Below are 7538 nucleotides of genomic sequence, written 5' to 3'. Positions count from 1 at the left end.
TTTCATATCTGTTTGAATGATGGCATTACTTTTCTTCCTGAACTCCTAATCTGGGAGCTGGATTAAATAGGATCTTTGAAAACTTGACAAATTCCTTCTTGAAAGAGAAATACCGTATGACATCCCTTATATGTGGAATCTTAAAACAAATGATACAAATGAACTTAACACCAAAACAAAAAGAGACTCATAGACTTAGAAAACAAACGTGGTGGCCAGGGGAAGGGATAATTCTGGAGTTTGGGAAGGTCATGTAAATACTGCTATACTCAAAACACATAACAAGCAAGGACCTATGTATAACACAAGGAACTCTACTCAACATTATGTAGCAGCCTGGATGGGAGGGAGTTTGGGGGGAGAACGGGAACATGTATATGTATGGTTGAGTCCCTTCACTGTTCCCCTGAAACTACCACAACATTGTTAATCAGCTATACCCTGATACAAAATAAAAAGTTTAGAGTTTGAAAACATAAAGGTATACAGCAAAAGATAAATAAAAGGCTGCAAAATACTTTCCTTATTCATACTCTTAGAATTATTTCAATTATAAAACAATAAAATCTCAACTAGGGTGGTTTGACCCATATTAAATATAAAATTATGAGACAATCTACCTCTGTCAGGTTCATGATTCTTTCAACTTATTTTCCTTTTAAATTTCTCAGTGGAGGTTAAGAGGTGTGCCACGCTGTGCCTAGTTGCTCAGTCATGCCCAACTCTTTGCGACCCCATGCACTGTAGCCCACCAGGCTCCTCCATCCATGGGGATTCTGCAGGCAAGAATACTGAAGGGGGTTGCCATGCCCTCCTCCAGGGGATCTTCCCAACCCAGGGATGGAGATTAGAAATGGACAATAAAGAAAAGAAAAGAAACATTGAGAAATACACTCTTCCCAATAGCTCTCCAGATATATGACACTTGGAGGAGAAGGAATTTGGGGGAAAGGGAAGGATGTGGCAAGGGAGTGGCAAGGATGCCAGGCCTTGGGCAGTTTAGGATCACAGCACTAAGTGAAATAAATTGCTGTTGTTCAGTTGCTCACTCCTGTCGGACTCTTTGCAACCCCAAGGACTGCAGGACCCCGGGCTTCCCTGTCCTTCATTATCTCCCAGGATTGTTGTAAGCCAGCTTTTTCACTCTGCTCTTTCACCTTAATCCAGAGGCTCTTTAGCTCCTCCTCACTTTCTGCCATAAGGGTGGTGTCATCTGCATATCTGAGGTTGTTGATATTTCTCCCAGCAATCTCAATTTCAGCTTGTGATTTATTCAGCATGGCATTTCTCATGATGTACTCTACATGGAAGTTAAATAAGCAGGGTGACGATATATAGCCTTGAGGGTACTCCTTTCCCAATTTTGAACCAGTCTGTTTTTCCATGTCTAGTTCTAACTGTTGCTTCTTGACCTGCATACAGGTTTCTCAGGAGGCAGATAAGGTGGTCTGGTAGTCCCATCTCTTTAAGAATTTTCCACAGTTTGTCGTGGTCCACACAGTCAAAAGCTTTAGTATAGTCAATGAAGAGAAGTAGATGTTTTTCTATAATTCCCTTGCTTTTTCTATGATTCAATGGATGTTGGCAATTTGGTTCCTCTGCGTTTTCTAAATCCAGCTTGTACATCTGTAAGTTCTCCGTTCATGTACCATTGCAGCCTAGCTTGCAGGATTTTGAGCATTACCTTGCTAGCATGTGACATTGTGTGACTGAACATTCTTTGACATTGCCCTTCTTTGGGACTGGAATGAAAACTGACCTTTTCCAGACTGGCCACTGCTGAGTTTTCCAAATTTGCTGGCATTTGACTACAGCACTTTGACAGCATCATCTTTAAGGATTTGAAATAGTTCAGCTGAAAAAAAAAAAAAAAAGAAATAATTCAGCTGGAATTCCATCACCTCCACTAGCTTTGTTCATAGTGATGCTTCCTAAGGCCCACTTGACTTCACACTCCAGGATGTCTGGCTCTAGGTGAGTGATCACACCATCATGGCTATCCCAGTCATTAACATCTTTTTGTATAGTTCTTCTGTGTATTCTTGCCACCTCTTAATATCCTCTTCTTTTGTTAGGTCCATACCATTTCTGTGCTTCATTGTGCCCATTTTTGCATGAAATGTTCCCTTGGTATCATTTATCTCATATTCTTATATTTAATATGGATCAAAACCCCATAATTGAGATTAAGCAGAAATTAAGAAGAGGTGGCAAGAATACACAGGAAAACTATAAAAAGAAAAAAGATCTTAAGTACCCAGATAACCGCAATGGTGTGGTCACTTACCTAGAGCGACACATCCTGAAGTCAACTGGGCATTACTGCAAACAAAGCTAGTCGAGATGATGGAATTTCACCTGAACTATTTCAAATCATAAAAGATGATGCTGTTAAAGTGCTGCATTCAATATGCCAGCAAATTTGGAGAGGTCACAGGCCTGGAAAACATCAGTTTTCAATCTAATCCCAAAGACTAGCAATGCCAAAGAATGTTCAAACCATCACACAACTGTACTCATTTCACATGCTAGCTAGGCACTCAAAATCCTTCAAGGTAGGCCTCAGCAGTACATGAACCAAGAATTTCCAGATGTACAAACTGGATTTAGAAAATGCAGAGGAACCAGAGATCAAACTGCCAACATCAGTTGGATCATAGAAAAAGCAAAGGAATTCCAGAAAAACATCTATTTCTCTTCATTAACTATGCTAAAGCCTTTGACTGTGTGGACCACAACAAACTGGAAAATTCTTGAAGAGACAATAAAACCAGACCACCTTACCTGCCTCCTGAGAAACCTGTATGCAAGATGCAACAGTTAGAACTAGACATGGAACACAACAGACTGGATCAAAATTGGGAGAGGAGTACCTCAAGGCTATATATTGTCACCTTGCTTATTTAACTTCCAGGTAGAATACATCATGTGAAATGCCAGGCTGAATGAATCACAAGCTGGAATTGAGATTGCTGGGAGAAATATCAATAACCTCAGATATGCAGATGACACCACCCTTATGGCAGAAAGTGAGGAGGAGCTAAAAAGCCTCTGGATTAAGGTGAAAGAGCAGAGTGAGAAACCTGACTTAAAACTCAACATTCAAAACACTAAGATTATGGGGTCTAGTCCCATCACTTCACAGCAAATAGATAGGGAAAACATGGAAACAGTGACAGACTTTATTTCTTGGGCTCCAAAATCACTGTGGACGGCGACTGCAGTGATGAAATTAAAAGACGCTTGTTCCTTGGAAGAAATGCTATGACAAGCCTACACAGCATATTAAAAAGCAGACACATCACTTTGCCTACAGAGGTCCGTATAGGCAAAGTATGCATTTACCAGTAGTCCTGTCTGGATGTGAGAGTTGGACCATAAAGAAGGCTGAGCACCAAAGGATTGATGCTTTTGTACTGTGGTGCTAGAGAAGACTCGAGAGTCCCTTGGACTGCAAGGAGATCAAACCAGTAGATCCTAAAGGAAATCAACCCTGAATACTTACTGGAAGGGCTTATGCTGAAGCTGAAGCTCCAATACTTTGGCCACCTGATTCAAAGAGCTGACTCTGGAAAAGACCCTGATCTGCAAAAGATTGAGGGCAGGAGGAGAAGGTGGCAACAGAGGATGAGATTGTTGGATGGCATCATCGCCTCAATGGACATGAGTTTGAGCAAACTCAGGGAGATAGCTAAAGACAGGAAAGCCTGGCATGCTGTGGTCCAGGTTGCAAAGAGTCGGACATGACTGAGCAACTGAACAGCAACAAAAATAATTAAAATAACTCAAAAGAATATACATAAGTATTTTGTAGCCTTTTATTTATTTTTTGCTGTATATTTTTATTTTATTTTTCAAACTTTAAACTTCTAATTTTGTATCAGGGTTTAGCCAGTTAACAATGTTGTGGCATTTTCAGTTGAACAGTGAGGGGATTCAGCCATACATATACAGATATCCATTCTTCCCCAAACCCCTGTCCCATCCAGGCTGCCACGTAACATTGAGCAGAGTTCTATATGCTATACAGTAGGTCCTTGTCGTTTATTCATTTTGAATATAGCAGTGTGTACATGACCTTCCCAGACTCCCTTACTATCCCTTCCCCTGGCAATAACAGTTTTCTAAGTCTGTGAGTCTCTTTCTGTTTCGTAACTAAGTCCATTTGTATTATTTCTTTTTAGATTCCATGTATAAGGGATGTCATACGATATTCTCCTTCTCTTTCTGAAACTTACTTCACTCAGAATGACACTTTCTAGGTACATCCAGGTCTGCAAATGGAATTATCTCATTCTTTTTAATAGCTTTCTCAGCCTTTTAAAACCATTATCTTTTGATTAAAAAATTTACATTCCTACTCTATAAGTTGTATTATGAAACATTAATTATATTTTCCAAATACTTTTAACATGTAGTCAGTCTTGTTAAGAATCATGCATGAGGATTATCTCTATTAAAGATAAAATAAGCTGACCCTGGGACAGCGAAAGAGTTCAGTGTTGTTTGAGAGCAGCAGATGTCAAGTTGTCAAAGATCCTACTTAATCCGTCCCCAGATGAGAAGTTTAGGAAGAAAAATAAAGCCATCTTTCAAAAAAATATGAAACAAAGTCTTTCCCAACAAACAGTTGAGTCCTAAATGCAGCCTGTGCAATAGCACATACGTTTGGCTATGTTCACACAGTAAACCACAGAAACACACTGGCCCTGATGGTACCTGTGGACAGTGTTGACTTAATATAGCCATGGGTGGCTTCTTTGGTCTCCAGGACTTTGGAGCTGTTTACCATGCGCCCAGAGTCCAGGGAGGACATGCCCAGTGGCAATGAAACACTTGTCAACTGTAAAAGAGAAAATACGGTCATCATTCACCAACCTCTCTGGAGAGTCCTCTTACCCCGCCTCATCGCCCACACTTCGCTGCTCAGATGCAAACTTCTTTGTCGTATTAATTTTGATACTCAGTTCCCGCTGTTCCTACTGCTTTGTGTTTTTTTCCTTTATCTGACTGGGGGAGGTCCTTGAAGACCACTTTTTTCAGTCTTACACCATTCCTCACAATACGGGGAACGACTGACTGGCTAAGAACAGCTGTGATAGTCTTCTGAACTAAAGAATAGTAATTCATTCCAGAATCAGTCCTGGGCCTTAAAAATGGGTCTTCAACAATTTCTATGGCCTCAGGCTGACTGAGAACAACTCAGCACCTTCATAACCAATTTGCATAAAGGAAGGATCCCCTTAACTTCTACAGCAACTTTTTTTTTCTTTTTTTTTTTGGCCATGCCACCTAGCTTGTAGGATCTCCATTCCTTGACCATGGACTGAACCTGGGACTTTGAAGCAAAAGTCTGAAATCCTAACCACTAGGCCACCAGAAGATGTCCTATAGAAAATTGTTAAAACAATTTCTGTCAAGGCCATACTCAGTTACTTGGGTTTCCTAGATTGAGGGCAGGAGGAGAAGGGAGCAACAGAGGATGAGATGGTTGGATGGCGTCATCAACTCAACGGACATGAGTTTGAGCAAACTCCAGGAGATAGAGGAGGACGGGGAAGCCTGGCATGCTGCAGTCCATGGGGTTCCAAAGAGTTGCATACAACCTAGCAACTGAACAACTGCCTCTATATTATAGGGTCAGCTTAATCTAAGTGTGCCCACGGTTTACTGGGCAAGAAAAGAGAAGAGATATATCCATCCAAGACATAATTTCTCAATATTCACTAAAATGTTTTCCCAATAAGTATCTACCTTGTGTCAGACACTGACATGAGGACTAGGTAAGTGTTATAAAGACGAGAAGGGTTATAAAAACAAAAAAATTAAAAAAATTTTTTTTAAATAAAATAAAATAAAAATAAAAATAAATTAAAAAAAAAAAAAAGACGAGAAGGGGATTTCCACCCTCCAGCCTTGCCATTCTCTGTAGCAGATACGGTATAAATTCTGCTGTCCCTAATCCTCAATCCTATGTTTTTTAGAGAAATCTGTGTAGAATAGGGAGATGGATGCGTTGCTATCGCTGCTCTTCATTGATATAAGTAATGTTACAGAAGATCTGGAAAATAGAGAAAAGAATATCCACAGTCCCACCATCGAAGGCAACTACTATCAATATTTTTACATAATTTACTCTAGACTTTTGATAATTTTTTTATTATCTAGGTATAAATAATTCTGTATTCTTTTTCTATGTAGCTTGTTTTATAACCATCATTCTTTAATAATTTTAGAATAATTCAACAAGAGATTATCACTATTTACTTATGTTTTCATTGGACAGCTATTAAGTAGTAAATTTGGGCAGGGCTGTGAACCCACATGCACTGCCCTCCAAAGATTTGAAATCACAAGACACAGTGCCATTCTCCAACCCCATCTCATAATACTCTCTATTTTCTACATGGCTGATCTTCTTTGAGTTCTTCAAACATACTCTCTTGTTAGGAATTATTAGGAATGGAAACCAGACAGAGTGACAGAAAGAAAAATGAAAGCTCTTAGGAACCAGGGAAAATTTATGGCTAAAAATATTCTTTAGTCACAGCTGGTTTAACGATTTCATGTAAATTGTGTCAATAACCTGAAGGTAGATTGCTATGTGCTCTTTTGGGTCCTTTCTCTTCTGAGCATTAGCCCCACCTCAACCACCCCTGCCTCTTCCCAACTGAACTTATCAAGTAAAACACAAAGCTCAGATAAGCTACGCTGACCACTGCAGCCACTACATACAATGCCACATGCCCTAGATTCTGGACATAAACCACAACAAAGCACATGCTGATGGAACAGATGATAAGGACCACAATACCAGCTACAATCCTCAAACCTCTGTCAAAGAATCAGCATAATTATTGGTGGACTAGTCTAACCTGTCCACAAACAGAAAAAGATACTGTGTCATTGGGATCACAGGACAAGAGTAAGCAGCATTTCAAAATAAACTGAAAAGTGCTTCTTATGTCCCAAATTAGATTAACTGAGCAAAAATTACACAATGATACGGAAAAAGAAGAAGAAAAAAAAATCAAATAATCTGTATTATTGAAGTCCCTAAAAATGCAACAAACCCGACAAGTGAAAAAATCATGAGTCCCTAGAGATGCAACAAGTCATTTCAAATACTCCATGTCCTTTAGAGATGTATATAAAAAGTATTGGCTTATGCCTCTCTCATCAAGATCATTTAACATGGATTTCAGATGCTTCAACCTTCAGTGGCTGAAGTTGAAGAGTCAAAGCACTAAAAGCTGAAAAAGTTTCCCCAGAAACAAAAAAACTGCTTGCCTTCCTTTGTTACACTCACCATCTCTATTTCTTTCTTTAATTTTTTAAAATTGACATATAGTTGATTTACGATGCTGTGTTTATTTATTTTTAATTTTTGGTCGCATCCTGTGGCATGTGGGACCTTAGTTCCCTGACCTGGGATTGAACCGGCACCCCCTGCACTGGAAGGCAGAGTCTCAACCACTGGACCACCAGGGAAGTCCCCAGCAGTCTCTCTTTTCTAAGTCAGAGATTGAGGGGGCAGC

The sequence above is a fragment of the Muntiacus reevesi genome, chromosome 4, assembly GCF_963930625.1.
Source record: "Muntiacus reevesi chromosome 4, mMunRee1.1, whole genome shotgun sequence".
NCBI classification, from domain to species: domain Eukaryota; kingdom Metazoa; phylum Chordata; class Mammalia; order Artiodactyla; family Cervidae; genus Muntiacus; species Muntiacus reevesi.
Note: the sequence above shows the minus strand (reverse complement) of the source record.